The sequence below is a fragment of the Macaca mulatta genome, chromosome 12 (assembly GCF_049350105.2).
Source record: "Macaca mulatta isolate MMU2019108-1 chromosome 12, T2T-MMU8v2.0, whole genome shotgun sequence".
In the NCBI taxonomy this organism is placed as follows: Eukaryota; Metazoa; Chordata; class Mammalia; order Primates; family Cercopithecidae; genus Macaca; species Macaca mulatta.
Genome location: NC_133417.1, coordinates 93653615 through 93677973, shown reverse-complemented (window position 1 = coordinate 93677973; position 24359 = coordinate 93653615). Strand labels below are relative to the sequence as shown.

The 24359-nt window shown below is 36.1% G+C and overlaps 1 long non-coding RNA gene across 1 annotated transcript in view; it reads right to left on the bottom strand.

Moving 5' to 3' along the window:
- LOC144333574 (uncharacterized) overlaps positions 1-20566 on the bottom strand; it is a 28428-nt gene extending 7862 nt beyond the window's left edge. The window contains exons 1-2 of the long non-coding RNA XR_013402330.1: positions 20518-20566; positions 7118-7158 (exon numbers count right to left, since the gene is read on the bottom strand). This is a non-coding gene — a long non-coding RNA (uncharacterized LOC144333574). The remainder of the gene's footprint in view (positions 1-7117; positions 7159-20517) is intronic.
- Positions 20567-24359: the final 3793 nt, after the last annotated feature.

Genomic DNA, 24359 nt, shown 5'->3' with positions numbered 1-24359 from the left:
ATTGATCATTCCTACTTCTTCAAAACTTTTTTTTATTTGTTTAATTCCACATTCTCTAATGTTTCCCCTATCATGGAGAGTTGTTCTTGACTCCTCTTATTTCCCAGATAGCATCCATCAGCAAATACTCTTTATCAGTGGTCCCTAAACTTTTTGGCACCAGGGACTGGTTTTGTGGAAGACAATTTTTTTTTTTTTTTCAGAGACTGGGGTGAGTGGGATGATTTCAGGATGATACAAGCATATTTCATTTATTGTACACTTTATTGCTATTATTATTACATTGTAAGATAATGAAATAATTATACAACTCATGGTAATGGAGAATCAGTGGGAGCCCTGAGCTTGTTTTCCTGCAACTAGATGGTTCCTTCTGGTGTAAGGGGAGACAGTGACAGATCATCAGGCATCAGATTCTCATAAGGAGTGTCCAACATAGATCCCTTATGTGTGCAGTTCACAATAGGGTTTGTGCTCCTATAAGAACCTAATGCTGACCAGGTGTGGTGGCTCACACCTGTAATCCCAGCACTTTGGGAGGTCAAAGTGGGTGGATCACGAAGTCAAGAGATTGAGACCATCCTGGCCAACATGGTGAAACCCCATCTGTACTAAAAATTAGCTGGACATGGTGGCGCATGCCTGTAGTCCCAGCTACTCGGGAGGCTGAGTCAGGAGAATCACTTGAACCTGGTAGGTGGAGGTTGCAATGAGCCAGGATGGTGCCACTGCACTCCAGCCTAGAGACAGACTCTGGGGAAAAAAAAAAAAAAAAAAAACACAACAACAAAAACCAAACAAACAAATAAACAATAATGCTGTGGCTGATCTGAAAAGAGATGGAGCTCAGGAATGAATGTGAGTAATGGATTGTGACTCTGAATACAGGTGAAGCCTGTTCTCATACCACTCTCCTACTGCTGAGCAGCCCAGTTCCTAACAGCCCACAGACTGGTAGGGGGTGGGGACCCCTGCTCTATATGAACAGTGAACACTGCATCCTTCTATTTTCCTTTTACTCTTACTCAATTCTTCATGCTAAGGACACAACTCCTTTCTAGTTTTATCTTTGAGGGACTCATGGGGGTTCACAACAATTCCTGTTCAGTTTTAACACCCTTTGTTTTGTGGTGTGGCTGCTCTTTTTATTTTTCTGCTCCACGCTCTGCAGTCTTCTTGACCTGGGAAACCAAATCCTAAATAAAAGAAATTACCTATCAGCTTTATTTTTCTCTTTACTTCTCTACCTCTTTGTTCTAAACTTTATTTCTTTCTAGACATTCCACAGAAAACCTGTGTCTAATACTGAGCTAGAGCTAAGCTTTCTAATCAAACCATAGTTGTGTTGCCTTTTGTGAAGGTGATGTTTACTTTTGGGAAATATGTAGTTGGCTAAAGTTTAAACACAACAAATGTCAATTCTCATCATGTTCCCATCTGAGTCCATGCTTTACAGTTTTGGCAAGTATGTGTGGTGGTTTGTGGTTTGAGGTTATGGCTGTCTTGCTGTATCACTGATGAGGTATTTCCCCCTATTTTTCTTTCCTTTCAATGTTTTCAATGAGTTATGAAAGAGAAAAGTGAAGTAAGTTTTTATTTTCTCTCTTTTTTAGTGTGCTTTTTCCTATATATTTTGCTTTGTCTACTGTCATGCACAAATAAACAATTACTTTTTCATCATGCACAAGCCTTCAGTAAATATTTTGTGATTCCTACTTAATGAAATTTGCTTTGGTTTCTCTACTGACATGTTAATATTATATATCCTATTTTTATGAGGCATTCATCTTTTTAAATGCCTTTTGTTTCACTTTGGTTTTGATTCGATCAATTCTAGATTTCTGTCTAACAGCATTTTAAATACTTCCTCGTTGATATCAGGAATTAAACAGCCATTAACGTTCTCTCTTCTTTCTTTTCCCAATTCTCTATGAAAATTGTAGTTTAGTTAATTTAATTGAGTTTAGTTAATTTGGTATTTTAGAGCTAGAGCATAATTTGCACTTTAAAAAGTAGTAAATAAGTGAATAATTATAACTGTATACTTATGTATGTATATGTAAAGTTTTTGACATTTGTATTGATGCTTGACATATTTGCAATTATCTCTCATCTAACTAGATTTGGTTCTGTCCTTCATTTGTTTAATGTTCATATTTTTCCTTTGTTATGCTATCAATTTTACCATGATCTTTTTTTGAATTATATATTCAAGCAATTTTATGTCTTTCTGTTGCTTTCCTTATGAAAGAAAATATGTGAAAGTATTTATGTCTTCAGTGACAACTTTGCCGAACAATGCTAAATAGTATTCCCTTCTGTTCTCTTCATTCGTGGGGCAGAGAGTCTGAGGCTGGCTTCATTTTAGTCCCTTACCAGTAGCCAAGCAGTTGTATTTTTGTGAATGAATTGTTGCGTTTTGACGCTTAAAGAACATTCTCGTTGCCTTTGGATTTCAAACATGTTGAATGTATATTGTTTGTAGGCCAGTTTAGTTTTGCCATCATAGTTTTGCAGGGGTTACCTCTTCTACATTGTGATGATATTTTCCCACTGGTTCCTATAACCTTGAAGTTGAAAGAGTACAGGGAAAGTATAATTTACAAACATACGGTGCCATCAAACTTTGCCCTAATTCCATTTTGTTCTGTGTTTTACTCATGCAAACTGTGCTTCCCAGAAAACATGATGCTGTTACCAGTTCGCTTCTATTTCCCTTCACACCTTTTCTAGATTTGAACTGTATTTCCAGAAGGAATTCTCAGGGCCTATACATTTGTATGAAAATAAACTACATATATGTTATAACTAAACTCCAACAAAAATTTAGTACTTCCTTCAATTATAAATGTAAGTTTTAAATACAGAACAGTAGTAGCATAACTGTGACACTGTCATCAATAGAAAACAGATATATTCCTTAACATCACAAATTTTGCAGATATTTCAAAACAAAACTTACCCTGAGCACTATAATATAGCAGGCAATAGACTTACTGCCAATAATTCTATTTATTCCATTTTTAACAAAGTAAATTATTACATATGACACAATTTTCCTTAAAATTTTAATAAATACATTTAAATGCAATTGCTTTCCTCTGGAGTCCTCAATATGACATTTTATTTTATAAATTTAAAAATTATTACATTGAGACATATATAGGCTCCTTTAGATGGCCAAAGACATCAACTGTACCCCAAAAAGGTAAATAACTTCTGACATAGAGGTAGTGAAGGTAACAAAGACCTATGAAAGAAAAAGGAGGAGGAACTCTGCCTACTTCAAAGTAATTGACTCAAGGAGCAGAGAGAGGGATGATTATGAAGAGCTCAGCTATAGATTTCTTCCAGAAAAGCTGGGAATCATCTCAGCTTAGTAATTTTGTTTAGCTAGTATATGTGGCAATATGTGATATAGGGTAGACTATGAGTGTTTTTCTCTTAGTCCCTCAATTGTCCATTACAATTCTTTGTTTTTATAAGTTGCATTCTTCCCCCATGCCTCCAGTGAAATAGAAAAGAATATGGTGGTTCTCAGACCTCTGGAATCCTGACAGGAAGAGACCCCTTGACAACCCTGGATACTTGAGTCGGCAGGGAGAGCTGCTTAGAAAAGTGGTAGGGGTAGCACTCCAGGCAGTGTGGAGCTCACAGGGTTGGATGCAAGAGGGTGTGTAGTGGAGCACAGCCAGGAAAACCCATCCCCTTAGGCTTGACTGGTTCCCAGAGGGAACTCTCGCCCTAGGGGAACTGTTGGACCTGAACTCTGCAAGGCGGTCTTGGCCATTAGACAGAGCTGGTCCAACCTGAGCATCCCCTTGTTATATAATTTGAATCTGTGTCCTTGCCCAAGTCTCATGTCAAAGTGTAGTCCCCATTGTTGGAGGAGGGGTCTGGTGGGAGGTGATTGGATAATGGGATGGGTTTTCCCCTCACTATTCTCGTGATAATGAGTGAATTCTCATGAGACCTGGTGGTTTAAAAGTCTGTAGAACCTCCTTGAGCTCTCTTCCCTTTGCTCCAGTGATGTAGAACACACCTGCTTTGCCTTCGACTTCTGCCTTGATTTAAGTTTCCTAAGGCTTCCCAGCATGCTTCCTACACAGGTTGTGGAACCATGACACAAGTAAACCTTTTTTCTTTATAAATTACCCAGTCTCAGGTAGTTATTTATAGCAATGTGAGAACATATTAATACACCTTGGTCTGCTATGCCCTGGGGCCCCAGCCTGACTGCACCTACTTGCAGTGTAGCGACGGGTGCCCTGGAGACCTGACTCATAACTCCCGCACTGTTGAACCTGCCTGACAAGTAGAGCTCCAGCAGAGCAGCCCCAACAAACATGCATCAACCCACCTGCTCCCTCTCTACACTGCATCTTCCCCCAGGCCCATGGCCACCCCCTATATCTCCTTGCTGGTGCATGTGTGTGGGAGATAAATCTTGCCTTCCTTGAACCATCATGGCATGTGTATGTATGTACCTTGCCCTGCCACTGCTGGCAGTGTGAGTGCATTCTACCCCCACTTCCTGTCACACTGTCTTTGCACTCAGAGCCTGCTGGGCACAAAGCCTGCCAGCCCCAGCCCCACCAGCACCCTACCCCTGTGCAAGGAACAAATCTGGGGCCTGATACCAGTCTCTCAGAGTTAGAGCATGCAGTAGTGGAGTTGGGATCTGAGCCTTGGCCCCCTAAAATCTTTCAGAAACAAAATCAGTCGATTGAATCTACCTTATATCACAATCAAACCCTCAAAGTGATCAAATGGGATAAAAGAAAAAAAGAAAAAACATCAAAATAACAGCAACTTCAAAGACCGAAGGAACATCAGCCCACAAAAATGAGAAAGGACCAGCGCAAGGACTCTGACAACTCAAAAAGTCAGAGTGCCTTATTTCTCCAAATAACCACACTACGTTTACAGCAAGCGTTCTGAAGTGGGCTGAGAAGCTCAAATGACAGAAATATAATTGAGAATGTGGGTAGAAATGAAGATAATCAAGATGCAGTAGTACGTTGAAACCCAATCCAAGGAAGCGAAGAATGACTTCCTTCAATAATAATGAATGAAACAGTAGCTGACAGACAAAATAGCCAGCATAGAAAATAATGTAACCAAGGTGATAGAGCTAAAAAACACACTATAAGAATTTCATCATGCAATCACAAATATTAACATCAGAGTGGAACAAGCAGATGAAAGAATCTTAGAGCTTGAAGATTGGCTTTCTGAAATAAGACAGACAAGAATAGAAGAAGAAGAATGAAAAGGAATGAACAAAACTTCTAAGAAATAAGGGATTATGTAAAGAGACTAATTCTGTAACTCACTGGTGTCCCTGAAAGAGAGGAAGAGAATGAGAGAAACTTGTAAAATTTATTTCAGGATATCATTCATGATAACCTCCCCAACCTAGCTAGAGAGGCCAACATTCACATTCAGGAAATGCAGAGAAACGAAGTCAGATACTTCACAAGAAGATCATCCCCAGGATACATAATCATCAGATTCTCTAAGGTTGAAATGAAGGAAAAATTGTGAAAGGCAGCTAGAGCAAAAGGTCAGGTTACCTACAAAGAAAAGTACATCAGACTAATAGTGGGCCTCTCAGCAGAACCCCTACAAACCAGAAGAAATTGGGGGTCAATATACATCATTCTTAAAGAAAAGAAATTCTAGCCAATTTTATATCTGGCCAAACTAAGCTTCATTAGCGAAGCAGAAATAAGATTATTTTCAGACAAGAAAATGCTTAGGGAATTTTTTTACCATAAGAAACCCATCTCACATACTCATAGGCTCAAAATACAGGGATGGAGAAAAACCTACCAAGCCAATAGAAAACAGAAATAAGCAGAGTTTGCAATCCTAATTTCAGACAAAACAGACTTTAAGCCAATGAAGATCAAAAAAGGCAAACAAACATATTACATAGTGGTAAGTGGTTCAATTCAACAAAAGTACATAACTGATTCACAAAGCAAGTCCTTAGAAACCTGCAAAGAGACTTAGACTTCCACACAGTAATAATGGGAGACTTCAACCACTCAACTGACTGTATTAGATCATTAAGACAGAAGATTAACAAAGATATTCAGGACATGAACTAAACTTGGATCAAATGGACCTGATAAACATCTACAGAATTCTTCACACAAAAACAACAGAATATACATTATCCTCATCACCACATGGCACATACTCTAAAATCGACCACATAATTGGACATAAAAACAATCCTTAGCAAATGTGAAAGGACTGAAATCATACCAACCATTCTCTCAGACCACAGTGTAATAAAATTAAAAATCAAGACTAAGAAAATCACTCAAAACCACAAAGTTACATGAAAATGAAATAACCTGCTTCTGAATGATTTGGGGGTAAATAATGAAATTAATGCAGTAATCAATTACTTCTTTGAAATTATTGAGAACAAAGATACAACATACAAGTATATTGGGACACAGACAAAGCAGTATTAAGAGGGAAATTTATAGCACTAAATGTCATATCAAAAAGTTAGGAAGATCTCAATTTCACCATTTAACATCTAAAAGAACTAGAGAACCAAGAGTAAACTAACCACAAATCTAGCAGAAGATAAGAAGTATCCAAAATCAGAGGTAAACTGTAAGGAGATTGAGATATAAAATACCATTCAAAAGATCAATTAATCCAGGAGTTAGGCTTTTTAAAAAATTAATGAAATAGAGCACTAACTAGGCTATTAAAGAAGAAATGAAAAAGAGATGCAAATAAACACAATCAGAAATAACAAAGGGGATATTACCACTGACTCCGCAGAAATACAAATAAACATCAGAGAATATTATGAACCCCTATGTGCACATAAACTAGAAAATCAAGAAAAAAATACATAAATTCCTGGATACAGACACTTTCCAAATACTGAGTCAAGAAGAAACTGAACCCCTGGGCAGATCAATATCGAGCTCCAAAATTGAATGAGTAATAAATAGCCTACCTAGCAAAGAAAGCCCAGGACCAGATGATTCACAGCTGAATTCTACCAGATATAAAAAGAAGAGCTAGTATCATTCCTAGCGAAACTATTCCAAAAAATTGAGGAAGAGAGACTTATCCTTACCTCATTCCATGAGGCCAGCAGTATCATCCTGATACAAAAACCTGGCAGAGACACAACAACAACAAAAAATCAGGCCAATATCCTTAATAAACACAGAAGCAAAAATCCTCAACAAAATACTGTCAAACCAGCTGGGCAATATTTTGCCCAGCTCACACCCATAATTCTAGCACTTTTGGAGGCCAAGGCGAGCAGATCGTCTGAGGTCAGGAGACCGAGGCCTGGCCAACATGGTGAAACCACATCTCTATTAAAAATACAAAAATTAGCCAAGTGTGGTGGTGCACATCTGTAATCCCAGCTATTTGGGAGGCTGAAGCACGAGGCTTGTTTGAACCTGGGAGGCAGAGGTTGCAGTGAGCCGAGATCATGCCTCTGCACTCCAGCCTGAGGGATAGAATGACACTCCATCTCAACAACAACAACAACAAAAAAAGTTGGCAAACTGAATCCAGCAGCACATGAAAAAGCTTATCAATCACAATCAGGTAGGCTTTAATCCTGGCATGTAAGGTTGGTTCAACATACACAAATCAATAAATGTGACTCATCACTTAAAAATAATTAAAGATAAAAACTGGCTGGGCATGGTGGCTCGCGCCTGTAATTCCAGCACTTTGGGAGGCTGAGGGGGAATGGATCATGAGGTCAGGAGTACCAGCCTGACCAACAGGGTGAAACCCCGTCTCTACTAAAAATGCAAAAATTAGCTGGGCATGGTCCGCACACTTGTAATCCCAGCTACTCAGGAGGCTGAGGCAGGAGAATCGCTTGAACCTGGGAGGCAGAAGTTGCAGCGAGCAGCAATCACACCATTGCACTCCAGCCTGGGTGACAGAGCAAGATTCCATTAAAACACACACACACACACACACACACACACACACACACACACACACAAATTATTTTTTCAACAGAATCAGAAAAGACTTTTTAAAAAAGTCAATACCCCTTTATGTTAAAAACTCTCAGTAAAGTAGGTATTGAAGGATCATACCTCAAAATAACAAGAGCCATCAGCTACTATTGTACTGAAAGGGGAAAAGCTGGAGGCATGCCCCTTGAAAACCAGCATAAGACAAGGATGGCCTCTGTCACTATTCCTATGCAATATAGTATTGAAAGTCCTAACTAGGGCAATTAGGCAAGAGAAAGAAATAAAGGGGATCCAAATAGGAAGAGAAAAAGTCAAGCTATCCCTACTTTGAGATGACATGATTATATACCTAGAAAATGTCATAATCTTGGCCCAAAAGGTCCTTAAGCTTATAATCAACTTCAGCAAAGTCTCAGGATACAAAATCAATGTACAAAAATCACTAGCATTCTAATACACCAACAACAGTCAAGATGAGAGTCAAATCAGAAATGCAATCCTAATCACAGTTACCACAAAAAGAATAAAGTATCTAGGAATACAAGGAGGTAAAAGGTCTCTACAATAAGAACTACACTGCTCAAAGAAATCAGAGCAGATACAAACAAATGAAAAAGCATTCCATGCTCATGGATAAAAAGAATCAATATAATTAAAATGACCATACTGCCCAGAGGAATTTATAGATTTACTGCCATTTCTATCAAACTACACATGACGTTCTCTACAAAACTAGAAAAAAAAAAAAAAACCTACTGTTTTAAAAGTCATATGTAACCAAAAAAGAGCCTGAACACCCAAGCCAACCCCAAGCAAAAGAACAAATCTGGAGGCATCACGCTACCCAACTTCAAACTATACTAACAGGGCTACAGTAATCAAAACAGCATGGTACTGGTACAAAATCAGACATGTAGAGCAATGAAACAGAACAGAGAGCCAAAAGTAAGCCTGCACACCTACAACCATCTCATCTGTGACAAAACTGACAAAAACAAGCAATGGGAAAGGATTTCCTCTTCAGTAAATGGTGCGGGGACAACTGGGCCCCTTCGTTACACCATATACAAAACAAAAACAAAAATGAAAACAAAGACAAAAAGACCTCAAAATGAATGAGAGACTTAAATTGGAAAACCCAAAACTATAAAAACCCTGGAAGGCAACCTAGGTAATACCATTCTGGACATAGAATCAGGCAAAGATTTCATGATGAAAATGCCAAAAACAATTTTAAAAAAGCAAAAATTGACAAATGGGGTCTAATTAAACTAAAGATCTGCACAGCAGAAGAAACTACCATGGCAGGAAATAACATTCTGGACACAGGAATGGGCAAAGGTTTCATGAGGAAGATGCCAAAAGCAATTGCAACAAAAGGAAAAATTAACAAATGGGACCTAATTAAACCAAAGAACTTCTGCACAGCAAGTAAACTATCTATCATCAGAGTAAATAGACAACCTACAGAATGAGACAAAATATTTGCAAACTATGCATCTGACAAAGGCCTAATATTCAGCATCTATAAGGAACTTAAATTTACAAGGAAAAAAGTTCATTAAAAAGGGGGCAAATGACATGAACACTTCAAAAGAAGACATACATGCTGCTAACAAGCATATGAAAAAAGTGTAGCATCACTGATAATTAGAGAAATGCAAATGAAAACTACAATGAGATGCCATCCCACACCTTTCAGAATGACTATTAATAAAAAGTCAAAAAATAACAGATGCTGGTGAAGATGAGGAGAGAAAGGAATGCTTATATACTGTTAGTGGAAGTGTAAATTACTTCAACCCTTGTGGAAAGCAGTGTGGTAATTCCTCAAAGAACCAAAAGAACTACTATTTGACCCAGCAGTCCCATTATTGGGTATATACCCAAAGGAATATAAATCATTTTATTATGAAGACACATACACACTTATGTTCACTGCAGCACTATTCGCAAAAACAAAGACATGGAATCAATCTAAATGTCCATTAATGCTAGACTGGATAAAGAAAATGTGGTACATATATGCCATGGAATACTATGAAGTCATAAAAAAGAATGAGATAATGTCCTTTGCAGGGACATGGATAGAGTTGGAGGTCATTATCCTTAGCAAACTAAAACGAGAACAGAAAACCAAAAACTGCATATTTTCACTTACAAGTGAGAGCTACATTATGAGAACACATGGACACATAGAGGGAAAGAACAGACACTGGGGCCTCCTTGAGGGTGGAGAGTGGGAATAAGGAGAAGATCAAGAAAAATAACTAATTGGTACTAGGCTTAATACCTGGGTAATGAAATAATCTGTACCAAAAACCCCCATTACATGAGTTTACCTATGTAACAAATCTGCACATGTACACCTGAACTTAAGTTTTTTACAAAAGAAAATAATATGGTGGTTCCAGATTAGATAATGTTAACATGAAACACACCAATGAATTATTAAAATCATTTTAAATCATTGCTGTTTTCGAAGCACAGAAAGTTTTATAGTTAATCATTGTAACGATGAGATATTTTTTATGATGCATTCAGTTGTTTTATACTTAGGAAAATATTGCTCTTACATCAAGAACAGACGCAAATTTGCAACTATCTTCTTCTAGACCTTTTATCATTGTGTTTTATATTTTTGTTGGTCATTTTTATTTTACATTGAATGGTTAAGAAATTGAGTACTTATCTGAAGTGTGGCGTGAACTGATGATCTAGTCTATTTTTGATAAATAGCCAAATTTTTGACACTTTGCCAGAGCCATAAATCTTTTTTTCCCTTAATGACTCATTGTATCATGTATGTTTTCTGATATATTTCAAGATGTAGAACAGTGTGGAGTAAACTCTCAAATATGTTTGCATTAGTGAATAATGTCTTCATTCAAAAAATAACTGTGTTGCTAGTAAATCTACTCAGTAACGAGGATTCCCTGGCTTCTTGTGAGAATACCATCACAAAGACTATAGAAAGTAGTATGAAAATCTCACATTTGATACTGTGTCAGTTACATTCCCTAGGAAGGAGATACTAAGACATATTTAAAAGTGAAAGAGCTTTCATTGTGGAAAAGTACTGGGAAAGATAAAGAAAGAGGGATCAGGAATAGGCAGGGAAAGCCTTCTGGCCATGACATAGTTCTGAAACCTGTGAAATGAGAGAGAGAAGGAAGGAGGAGAGAGCAGGAAGGGCCTCAGACTACAGTGGGAAAAGTCGTAGCCAAATGTGGAGGTCTAGGGCAAAGGCTATACCGAAATAGAGCTCTCACCATGCTCTTTCATTCTCTGTTTCATGGTCTGTGTGGTTTCAAGGAAAAGCATGGCTTCACCTTGAGAGCTCAAGTAGGTAATGAAAGTACCTACAGCTAAATATTATCAACGTTACACCCAATGACAAGTTCAATCTTAAAGGGAGGTCTATGTGGCACAACTTTATGACTGCCACAGATACCATTGACAAGCCAAGGGAAAGCAAGGAGCAGAAGAGACCCTCTATAATATGTACTGTTTTTAGGAAGTGAATAGAAAAATTGCGAAGCAAAGAAGATCAATAATCTTCACTATTGGACACCATTTTGATGTTATATATTAAGTCCTATTATTACATTTAAAAAACTTGACCCAAGTTTCCACCTAGTTTACACTTTAGCTGCCATGTGAGAAACCAAGTAGGCATAGAATGGAGGAAGCTGCAATTTTATGTTTAGAGTACACCAACAAACGTCAGTCAATTTTTGTTTTAAAGTAATAGCAATTTCAAACAAAAATGTCATATGGATGGTAATATTTCAATTTTTAAAAAATTATTAAGATGTTTTATGGTCAAGTTGTGGTTGATCTTGGAGTATGTTCCACCTGCAGATGAGAAGGAGGTATATATTGTGGTTGATGGGTGGACTATTCTGTAGACATCTATTAGATCTAATTGGTAAAGTGTTGAACTTAAGTTTGGAAATTCTTTGTTAGTTTTCTGCCTCAATTATCTGTCTAATGCTGTCAGTGGGGTGTTACCAAGAAGATTTCTCAAAACTACACAAGTACAGGAAAATTAAACAACTTGCTTCTAAATATCTTTTGTGTAAACAATGAAATCAAGGCATAAATTTAAAAAATTCTTTGAAATAAATGAAAACAGACACAACATAGCAGAATCTTTGGGATGCAGCAAATGCAGTGTTAAGGGGAAAGTATATAGCACTAAATGCCTCCATCAAAAAGTTAGAAAGATCTCAAATTAATGACCTAACATCACACTTAGAGGAACTAGAAAAAGAAGTGTGAACTAACTCCAAAGCTACCAGAAAACAAGAAATAAATAAAATCTGTATGGACCTTAAAATCCATATAGAAAATCAATGAAACAAAAAATTGGTTATTTAAAAAGATAAACAAGATTGATACACTGCTAGTTAGATTAACAAGGAAAAAGTTAAGGACCCAAATAAGCACAATTACTAATGGCAAAAATAACATTATGACTGATCCCACAGAAATACCAAGGATCTTCAGAGAATATTATGAACATCTCTATGCACAGAAAATCTAGAGGAAATAGACAAATTCCTGGTAACACACAAACTCCCAAGATTCAGTCAGGAAGAAACTGCAACTCTGAACTCAATATCAAGTTCTGAAATTGAGTCAGTAATAAAAAACCTACCAAACAAAGCCCAGGACCAGATGGAGCCACAGTCAAATTCTATCAGATGTAAAACAAAGAGCTCGTACCAATTCTAGTGAAACTATTCTAAAAAATTGAGCAGGAGAGAATCTTCTCTAACTCATTCTACAAAGCTAGCATCATCCCAATATCGAAACCTGACAGACACACACACAGACACACAAAATAAAACTATGGGCCAATATCCAGGATGAACATAGATACAAAAATCCTTAACAAAATGCTAGCAAACCGAATCCCACAGCACACCAAATATTAATTCACTATAATCAAGTTGGCTTCATTCCTGTGATGCAAGATTGGTTCAACATACACCAATCAATAAATATGATTCACCACACAACCAGAATTAAAAACAGAAACATGATCATCTCAATAGATGCAGAAAAAGCTTTCAATAAATTTCAACATCCTTTCATGATTAAAACTCTCCCAATACTAAGTATTTAAGAAACATACCTCAAAATAAGGGCCATCTAAGACAAACTCAGAGCCAACATTATACTGACTGGGCAAAAGCTGGAAGCATTCCCCTTGAGAACTGGAATGAGATGAGGATGCCCACTCTCACCACTCCTATTCCACATAGTACTAGAAATTCTAGGCAGGGCATTAAGGTAAGAGAAAGAAATAAAAAGCATCAAAATAGGAAGAGAGGAAGTCAAACCATCTCTCTTTACTGACAATATGATTCTATATCTTGATAACCCTAAAGATTCTGCCAAAAGGCTCCTGGAATTGGTAAGCAATTATAGTAAAGTTTCAGGTTACAAAATCAGTGTGCAAAAATCAGTAGCATTTCTGCACGCCAATAACGTTCAAGCTGAGAGCCAAATAAAAAATGCAATTCCATTTACAATAGTCACAAAATAAAATAAAATACCTAGAAAATACCTCTAACCAAGAAGGTGAAAAGGCTTTACAAGTAGAACTACAAAACACTGCTGAAAGAAATCGTAAAAGACACCAAGAAATAGAAAAACCTTCCATGCTCCTGGATTGGAACAACCAATATCATTAAAATGGCCATATTGCCCAAAGCAGTTTTCAGATTTGATGTTATTCCTATCAAACTACCAGTGTCATTTTTTCACAGAATTAGAAAAAAATATTCTAAAATTCATATGGAAACAAAAAAGATCCCGAATAGCCAAAGCAATCCTGAGCAAAAAGAACAAAGCCAGAGGCATTTCATTATCTGACTTGAAACTATACCATAAGGTTAAAGTAACTACCACAGCATGATACTGGTAGAAAGACAGACATATAGACCAATGTGTAGGACAGATAGGAGAACCCAGATATACAACTGCACACCTACAGCTATCTGATGTCAATAAAGTCAAATAAGAATTAAGCAATGAGGAAAGGTCTTCCCTTTTTTATAAATTGTTGTGGGATCGCTGGCTGGCCATACACAGAAGAATGAAACTGAACCCCCACCTTTCACCATATACAAAAATTAACTCAAATGGATTAAACATTTAAATGTAAGATGTCAAACTATAAGAATTCTGGAAGAAAATCTAAGAAAAACCATTTTATCATAGGGTTGTTTGTTTTTGCTTGTTGATTTGTTTAATTTCTCATAGATTCTGGATATTGGCCTTTGTCAGATGCATAGTTTGCAAATATTTTCTCCCATTCTGTACATCATCTGTTTTCTCTGTTGATAGTTTATTTTCCTATTCAGAAGTTCTTTAGTTTAATTAAGCCCCATTTGTCAACTTTTGTTTTTGTTGCAATTGTTTCTGAGGACTTAGTCATAAATTCTGTCCTAAGACCAACCCTATTAAAAAATGAGCAAAGGATCTAAAGAGACACTTCTCAAAAGAAGACATAAAAGTGGCCAATAAACATATGCAAAAAAATGCTTATTGCCATTAATGATCAGAGAATTTGCAAATCAAAACCACAATGAGATACAATCTCACACTATTCAGAATGGCTGTTTTTAAAAAGGCAACAAATAACAGATGTCGTTGAAGTTGCAGAGAAAAGGGAGCGCTTATACACTGCTGTTGGGAGTGTAAATTAGTTCAACCACTGTGGAAAGCAGTTTCGAGATTTCTCAAAGAACTTAAAACAGAACTACCATTTTACCTAGCAACTCCATTATTGGATATATATCCAAAAGAAAATAAATCATTCAAACAAAAAGACACACATACTCACATGTTCATCACAGCGCTATCACAGCAGCAAAAACATAGAATCAACCTAGGTGCTTATCAATGGTGGATTTGATAAAGAAAATGTGATATGTATACAACATGGAATACTGTGTAGCTATAAAAAGGAAAGAAAAGAAAAGAAAAGAAAAGAAATCATGTCCATTGCTCAACATGGCTGCAGCTGGAGGTCATCATTCTAAGCATATTAACACAGGAACAGAAAACCAAATACAGCATGTTCTCACTTCTAAGTAGGTGTTAAACATTGGATGCGGCCGGGCGCGGTGGCTCAAGCCTGTAATCCCAGCACTTTGGGAGGCCGAGGCGGGTAGATCACGAGGTCAGGAGATCGAGACTATCCTGGCTAACATGGTGAAACCCCGTCTCTACTAAAAATACAAAAAAAAAAAAAACTAGCGGGGCGTGGTGGCGGCGCCTGTAGTCCCAGCTACTTGGGAGGCTGAGGCGGGAGAATGGCGTGAACCCGGTAGGCGGAGCTTGCAGTGAGCCGATATCGCGCCACTGCACTCCAGCCTGGGAGACACAGTGAGACTCCATCTCAAAAAAAAAAAAAAAAAAAAAAAAAAAAAAAATTGGATGCTCATGGACATAAAGATGGCATCAATAGACAATAGGGACTATTAGAACAGGGAGGAAACGGGAGGGGAAAGGTTAAAAAACTATTGGGTACTATGTGCAGTACCTGGGTGATGAGATCAATCATACCCCAAATCTCAGCATCACGCAATATACCCACGTAACAAACCTACACACAGACCCACTGAAACTAGAATGAAAGTTGAAGTTATAAGAGCAAATAAAATAAAAACATGGAAAATGAATTATTAAAAATTGATGTAGGGCCCAATTTAGTATTATTTAGAGGTCCACCTCTAAATAAGCACATACACGCATGCGCGCATGCGTGCGCGCACGCGCACACACGCACACCCACACACACACTGTCTTTAGGAAAGAGAACATAGCCCAACAGTATATTTATTGTACATATGTTTATTGTGCATTTGTCTGTGGAAGGTGAGCTTTCACACAAATTTTGATCATATTTTTGTAGGCACAGAAATAATTTTATCTTTTCAATATTCTACTTTCTTCTCATGATGTTTATGTCACGTTTTTATTATATAAAGAGCACTGTTAATTAAATGAGTTTTATGATCAGACAAAAGCTTTCTCATAGAGGCATTTCGTTTGTTAATATCATTACATGTTTTTTCTTCAGCTTTTTGTGCTACTACATTTAATACATATAAATATTTTATTTTTTATATTAATATTATATTTCACATTTATTTCTAAAATAAGTCTCCTCCTAATACTTCATAAATTAGAAACAAAATTCTCAAACTGTAGACGTCTCCTTCAGAGAAAAATTCCAGAATATTCTCAGTAGTGAATACCTTTCACTTTAGGCAACAGTCAAATCTTACAAACTCTACTCTTCAAATGATATGGGTAGCCCCCTCCTTTCAAGGAACTCTTGCAAGAATTCTCTCACTGAAAGGGATTTATAATAATCAGCAAGGTCCAAGAATTATCTCTCATTTGTTATGTTCTGTATCTTATCTTCCTTCAGTTACTATAAGTAATATCGTATTGCATACTACTTAAGAGCCTGGCCTCTAGAGTTGGGCAAGAATATGAGAATGTGCCAAAACACTACCAAATTGTGATCTAGTCAAATTATTTGACCTCTCTAGTGTCTTATTTTTCTAACAATACTTAAATGGAGACATGTGAATGTAAGTTGTTTAAGTCTGCCAGTCATCTTAATGTCAGCCTGAAGAGGAGCCAAAACACACCAAAAGAAAATTAAAAAAAAAAAAAAAGGCAGACCTTGGAGAATCAGAGAAAAATTAAGCTGGATAGACTGAATTAAGCCAGCTCTAAAGCACACTGTACCCTTCATCTTCCAAGTACAGATGCTCTTCTGCTTATGATGAGGTTACTTCCTGATAAACAGTGCTTAAATCATGACTTGCCTGTGATGCATATATAACATCATAAATATAAAATCCTATGATACCATTTGGAACATATTACAATATCTACTCAGTTAATACCCACTTTTACTAACTTCTACATTGCAAGCAATTTAGAACATCATAGCTTAACCTAGCCCACTTTAAATGTTCTCAGAACACTTGTAGTAGCCTATAGCTGGGCAAAACCATCTAACCCAAAGCCTATTTTATAACAAAGTGTTGAATATCTCATACAGTTTATTGAATACTGTACTGAAAGTGAAAAACAGTTGTGTGATAATTAAATCAAAACTTTGTAAGTCAGGGACCATCTGTATATAATCAATTAATCATTAGATTGTAATAAGCTACTTTCAGCTTGGGTTTTCTGTTACTTGCTGCCAAATGAAAAACTACCATAGATTTTCTTTGGAAACATAAATGTATAGAAGGTGTAAATGTGTGTGTACATTGGTTATGAAACTTTTAGTTGCAGCAATCGTGAAATAGATAACAGGTTTTAATGACAAAAGGATTATCTTACATCACATAACTCAGAGAGTCTACAGGTAAGGCAATGATCTTTTGTCATTCACTAAAGACTCTGGCTCTATGTATCTTATTCTCTTCACTCTCTCCTCCTTCATGTTCTACCTTCTCCTTCAGACCAAATCAAACTCCCTTCATTAATATGGGGGTGTGTCCTTTCAAACAAAATGGATACCTACCTAGGTGAATGTTGAATATCTGAAAGAAAATTGTTTTTCAATTAGAAAGGGGCAAATAGATAAGTAATCGACAATGTCACTAGAGTGTTTGCTTAATTATGCTTTTAGCCATGCTTTCTGCTAAACATTAGAAGAATTTTGAATTATATATCTAACACAGTCCAACCAATGGGTATATTTGCCATGAAAAAGTACACGTAATTCCTAGGGTTCACTTTTGAAACATTTAACAGAACTTGCCTGTCACTACCTTTTTATTAATACCATACTACATTCTCTCAGATGGTAATGACAAAAGTAATTTTAACACTTCTTCCTCTGTTCTAATCACTCTTTTGAGCAACATGTATTAACTCATTTAATTCTCACAATCACCCATGACTTAAGTGATGTTCTTATCTCCATTTCACAGGGTAGTTAGCTAGAGCATAGAGAGTGACTTTCCCAATCTCACTCTTACTAAATGGTTGAGCTGGGGTTTGAAGCCAGATGGGTCTGACTTCAGGGACAATAATCTTTGCCATTGTGTATTCTGCATTTTTGTGTTGCTAGCTCATCAAATTCAATTCAAGCATGTTCTTCCCTTCTTTCTTTAGTACTCACTATTCATATATTATTCCGACTCTTGCCATAAAACCTTATGACTAAGACCCAATGCATTCCTGATAGGTCTACTACATCTATTTTATGTTGGAACACATGAAAAAAGTGAATAGAGGAAATATTTCATTATATATTGAATTATGATTGAGCTTTCTTTTCTAATTCTTGTGTTTGAATTGCAATGGTGTATAATTAAGGGAAAAAAAGTACTGGGAGAATTCTATTGAGAAAGAATGGCATATTATTAGCTTTAGCAATGCGCATCTGTGTACAACATCCGCTTGCATTTATTTATTTTTTCTCTCTTTGTGGGCTAATAAAGCAAATAACCAAGATCATTTTGAATTTTTTATGTTTTTCTAACTAAGAAGGTCATGAACCATTTAAGTGGAAATTGAAAAAATAAATGAAAATAAACATGTGCCTTTGGTTTAGCTGCTCTATTTTTTATTTAGTAAATGTAATCCTTGCAAGTTAGATAGGTGGAAAGAGTTTAAGATTACTTTGGACAATTTTTAAATTCTCTGTAAATGACAATTTCTATGACGAAAAAATGTTAATTTAATGACCATTAATGGCACAAACCTCATAACATTACAATGCTAGTTAAGGTTTGGTTACTCGATAATTGTAAGTAACGGAAGCAAATACCTGAAACATAAAATATGACAAATACCACGTCAAGTTCAAGGTAAAAATGAATTCAGGAAAGGTGAACTCCAATTCCTAAAATGTCAACAAGACATTAATCTACCAAAATCTTGGAATCAAATTTCTAGAACATTTTGATGAGAATCATTATAATTAAAATGGCATGACAGAATGGCCTCACCATCAAAGAGATGGGCCACTCGTCCTACAGTGGTTTTAATTATGATTTGACTCCTCTGAACAGTGCACATTTAGGGAGATATTTATCACCAGATGTACAGTTAGGTGCCCAATTTATGCATTTTTAATTTATTCATTGAAAATATATTAAATGCCTGCTATGATCTAGGGATATGGGTATACAGTACTGAAGAAACAGACAAAAGTATCGTAACGTTATAGAAGAGTAAAATGGTTTGAAAAAATAGAAACACAACTTCCCAGCGGGGTGGAGCCAGTGAATGCTGGAACAGACCACTGTTAGAGAAAGTAATCTGATATATAACAATAAAACATGGGATAATCTCCTTTGAAAATGGATTTTGAGAAGCACATGAGTCTGAGTCAGAGCTACAGAAGTAACCCTTGTGAGACAAAACCATAGTCACACATCAAAAGATATTTTTTACATATCTGCACATTCGTTTTTCACTAAGAAATTTCATTCTCAACATTTTTACTTCCCCTTTCCACCGTTTCACTCCCCACTGATAACTGTTTACTTACAAGGCCATTGCTGAAAGTACAATAACATGATATTTAAGTACTAAGCATTAGGAGAGAGAAATAAATACATAAATGATTCTTGATCAACAAGAGTTAAAAAGCCATGATTTATTTACCACTACACATCTAAATTACTGCGCTCAGTCCCTGGTAGAATTATCTATCCCAACAATGAGAGTGACTCAGATTTTTCATCTGGCCCCATAAATTAGTATGTTGCTCTGGGAGAATGACTAAGGGTCTTTGCCTAGTCATTTAATTGTATAGTATAAGTAAAGGAGACAGGCAGCTTTAATATTCTCATCCAAATATTGTTGGGTTGAGTTTTCGAAGCTGAAATACAGAGACCTTCATGCTTCATACTTATTTATTTCTTAAGAAGGTTCTTTTCCTTTTTCCCATTCTTCTGTTAATTAGAGTTTGGGGGAATCCACAAAAATTTGGAGAATGTCTTATCTGAAGATGCCAGGAAGGAAAAAAAAAATCATGAAAGTAGTCTCTTTCCAGAGCAAGTTTCTCCTGTTTTAACAGTTGAGAAAGTCAAATGCATCATCTGCATGCTTCACCTTATATTTATATTGAATCTTTCTTATCAATGTGCTCTACACATCTGCACAGATTTTTACCTTCAAATTTAGCAGACCGGTGTGAATCAGAGACAAACTAAAAAACAGCAAACTAAAACACAAACTAAAAAATAAAAAAAATCTAAGTACCCACTTCAGAATTAATTTTAATATTTAAGCTTGATTAAAAATAAAATAACAGCATAAACACTGTTGAGGACTAAATTAATCATATGGAAGATAAATTCAGAGCAATATCCTAGGACATACAGCCAAAACAATCAGAAAGTTAAAACCAAGAATTCCACAAACAGAATATGTTAGGAGTGGAAATCATCCCAGTCACACTGCACCAAAACGTTACTGGCGGCGAATCTATGTGGGTCTACAGTACCTCAATTCTTACCTCCTCAGAAGAAAGAATTTGACTGAGGGGCATAAGGCAGAGATTAAAGCAAGTTTTAGAGCAGAAGTGAAAGTTTATTTAAAAGCTTTAGAGCAGAAATAAAAGGAAGGAAATTACACTTGGAAGAGGGCCAAGTGGACGACTTGAGAGAGCCAAGTGTGCATTTGACCTTTGGACTTGGGGTTTATACGTTGGCATACTTCCGAGGTCTGCCTCTTTTCTCCCCTGATTCTTTGCTTGTGGTGGGCTATCTGTATGTGCAGTGGCCTAATAGCACTTGGGAGGTGAGTACACAGTGTGTTTACTGGAGTTGTAAGCATGTTCACTTGAGGTATTCTTCCCTTACCTGCCAAATGTCCCTAGGAGGTCATATACCAGTTAAACTTCACCATTTTGCCTCTTAGTGTACATGCTCAAGTTCACTCATGCAACTCCTGAGATCTTATAGGCAAGCTGTTGATCACCAGTTTTAGGTATTTTCTATCTAGGGGGAGACTGCTTTACTCTGGGCTGGCTGCAACCAATTATTATTTTAGAGAGACAGTTAACAACTGCCTGAACATCACCTGATGGTCGCCTGACATTCCTGGTTGAGGGTTCGCCATCTCCTGCCCTGCTCATGTCTGTCTGAAAAATAGAGTCAATAAAGGAGAAAGGCAAAAGTAATCTTTTGTTATTTTCATGAGTATTTTATTTCTTCTCCCCCCTGGCAGAGCATCTGCCTTTTAAACACAAGAGCTTCAGGTGATTTGCTTTAGCCAATTAATTGTTTGTGGAAGTGATGTGTGCCACTCCTGAACAGAAGCTTCAGGTCCATTTTTCTTTTGTCCCTGTGTCATGAGGCTTGCTATGGTCTAGAGAGAGGCTATTTTTTCAGCCTAATTCCTGGAGTGAAAACTACAGGTTATTATTGTTTTACAAAATATTTTGCTACTGTATAATGTTCTAGGATCTAATAACAGATTTATCATTATTCTTGCATGGTCTTACTCCTAATGGACATATGCAGTGTGAGAAAATAAACAGCTTTACACCACCATCTTTAGAGAGATTACATAATTTTATGTTTCCTGATTGATAGACAAGTTGAGTACTACTATATCAGAAAAACTTAAGCAGGTGGCACTAGCCTCGTGTCCATGTACCAGACAGTGAAAAAGTGCTACTAGAAATTAGAAGGACAGTGATGGGATGCAGTGGCCAAACATTTTTTAAAACTGCATCAGCTATAATTTTGGAAGCAGATAAATTATTGACGTAGCTTGTGTCTTTGGCGTATAGGGAAATTGAGTGTTGTATACCTGCTGTGGTACCATTGGCTACATTTAACAAGTTTCACAAGACATGAGATGAACTCATGTGAACTGGCTAGATTGCATGCAAAGTTAAGAATCTTTGCCTCATGCAGGGTTGGGATATTAAATAATTAAATGTTTAAAAATTCTAAAATATGTAAATGTACACACTTACATACACACACAAACACATATATTCTAACTTAACAGAAACCAGAAGAAAATGATTGACAGCTATGACCACGTATATATTTCTTATTGGTAATATGCTTCATAAACTAAATGAAAGAAATTGCAGACTGGCAGGAATATGTCCACCATGTGAAAAAAACAAAAATTTTATTTATTTATTCATTTATAAATCAATTTCTCTCACAAATGGAGACCAAAAAATATAATTAAATATAGGAATGAGCTCAGAAAAGAACAGACAATTCACGAAAGGAAAAAAAAATCACTGTCAATAAAGGTATAAAAATGTGTTCAATGTGAACATTTAATAACAAGATAAATACATTGAAAACACATGTAAAATAACTTTACAATGTCTGGCAGTCTCAAACTGTAGGGGAAAAATATTCACATTCACTTCTGAAGAAAGTAAAAATTTTTGTCATCTTTTAAAAAGGTAGTTGGCAATATCTACCATTTTAAATTGTATATACTCTTTTGATAGATAATATTTCTGGGTATAAATTGCAAGGAAATTCTTGTAAATGTATTACATGGAAATTAAGGGCATTGATATTTGTAAAAGGAAAAGACAGTAACAATCAAGATGAAATGTTAAAGTATAATACATGTTAAAAAATGACACAGTAAAGCCCTTAAAAATGGCATGACTGTAGTAGAGTTGCTTAAGGAGACATACTATCTGTTTCTCCATATCAACAAATCCAATGTATATCTCCATAAATAACTGGATGGATGGGTAGTTGAAGATAATATGGTAGAGGGAGGTGATTTTATGCTCAGAAAAGACTATTTAAGGAACAAACATAATAAAAAAAAATACTGAAAATATGGTATGTGTACACCATGGAATACTATGCAGCCATAAGAAAGAATGAGATTATGTTCTTTGCAGGGACATGGATGAGCTGGAGGCTATTATCCTTAGCAAACTAACTCAGGAAAATACAGCATGTTCTCACCTATAAGTGGGAGCTAAATGATGAGAACACAGGGACACATAGAAGGGAACAACACACACTGGGCCTATTGGAGGCTGGAAGGTAGGAGGGAGAGGATCAGGAAAAATAACTAATGGCTACTAGGCTTAGTACCTGGGTGGTGAAATAATCTGTACAACAAACTCCTGTGACACAAGTTTCCTATGCTGCAAACCTGCACATCCTGTACACGTACCTTGAACTTAAAATAAAAGCTTTTTAAATCTTATTTTATTCAATTTTAATAATATGTAAATGATAATTTTTCAATTCCCATAATGCATATTTCTTCATTACTCAGCGAACATTTATTAAACACCTGCCATGTGCCAGGCATTTTGTAAGAAGTGGTGGATAAAGTGGGCATGATTTCTGCCCTCATAAAGTTATATTGAGAAAGACAGATGATAAACAGTTGTACAAACAAATGTTAAGTTGCAAGTTTGATAAGTGCTGTGATAGAAAATAATAATATGTTTTGAGAGTGAATAACAAGATGGGTGAAAAATTTTATTTGGAAGTATTGTTTGGCAAGACTACTTTAAGAAACTGACATTTGAGCTGTGATTTAAGAAATAAGAAGACAGATATAGTAGTATGAAAATTACTCCATAAAAAGTAAATTTCATATGTAAAGATCATAAAGAAGTTAAGAGCTCAGCATTTTCAAGAAATTGAAGGAAAGTTAGTATGGCTGGGACTGTTAAAAATGGTTGGCATTACATGAAATAGAAACTCATGGGGAAGATAAATTATGACTTACAAGCCATGGAAAATGAATTTAATTCTATTCTGAGTTCAATAAGAGAAGACGTTTAACTTTTCTGTGCCGCAGTTTCTTCATTTATAAAGTGATGATAACGGTACATCGTAAGGCATTCACAAAGATTAAATTAGTTGAAATAAATGATATTAGAACAGTACCCAGCACAAATGAAGTACTCTATAATTATTATATTGTTATTTATAATAATAAAATATTGAAAGCCCTGAAAATATATGCTCATATTTATCATTATTCAGGAGAAAAGTCAGAGTAGATAGGGGCCAGATAGTAGATATTTGACCTTTGGGAAACATGTTCTCTACCATAACTATGCAATTCTGCCATTGGAGCATGAAAATAAGTAAGAAACAATAAATAAATAAATAAATGTGTTTATTTTCATTAAAACCTTATTTACCAAACGAACAGGGAATGGGCTCAATTTGGACAGTGGGCTATGGATGCCACTCCCTGAATCAGAAAATTAGCCAAGTTGAACATGTGTAAGTATCACCCACAAGTCCCAAAAAGGGCTATTGTGTTTACTGAAAAAACACAATGAAAGCTATTAGTTAAAGCTATGATTTTAAAAAATATATTTGTGATCAG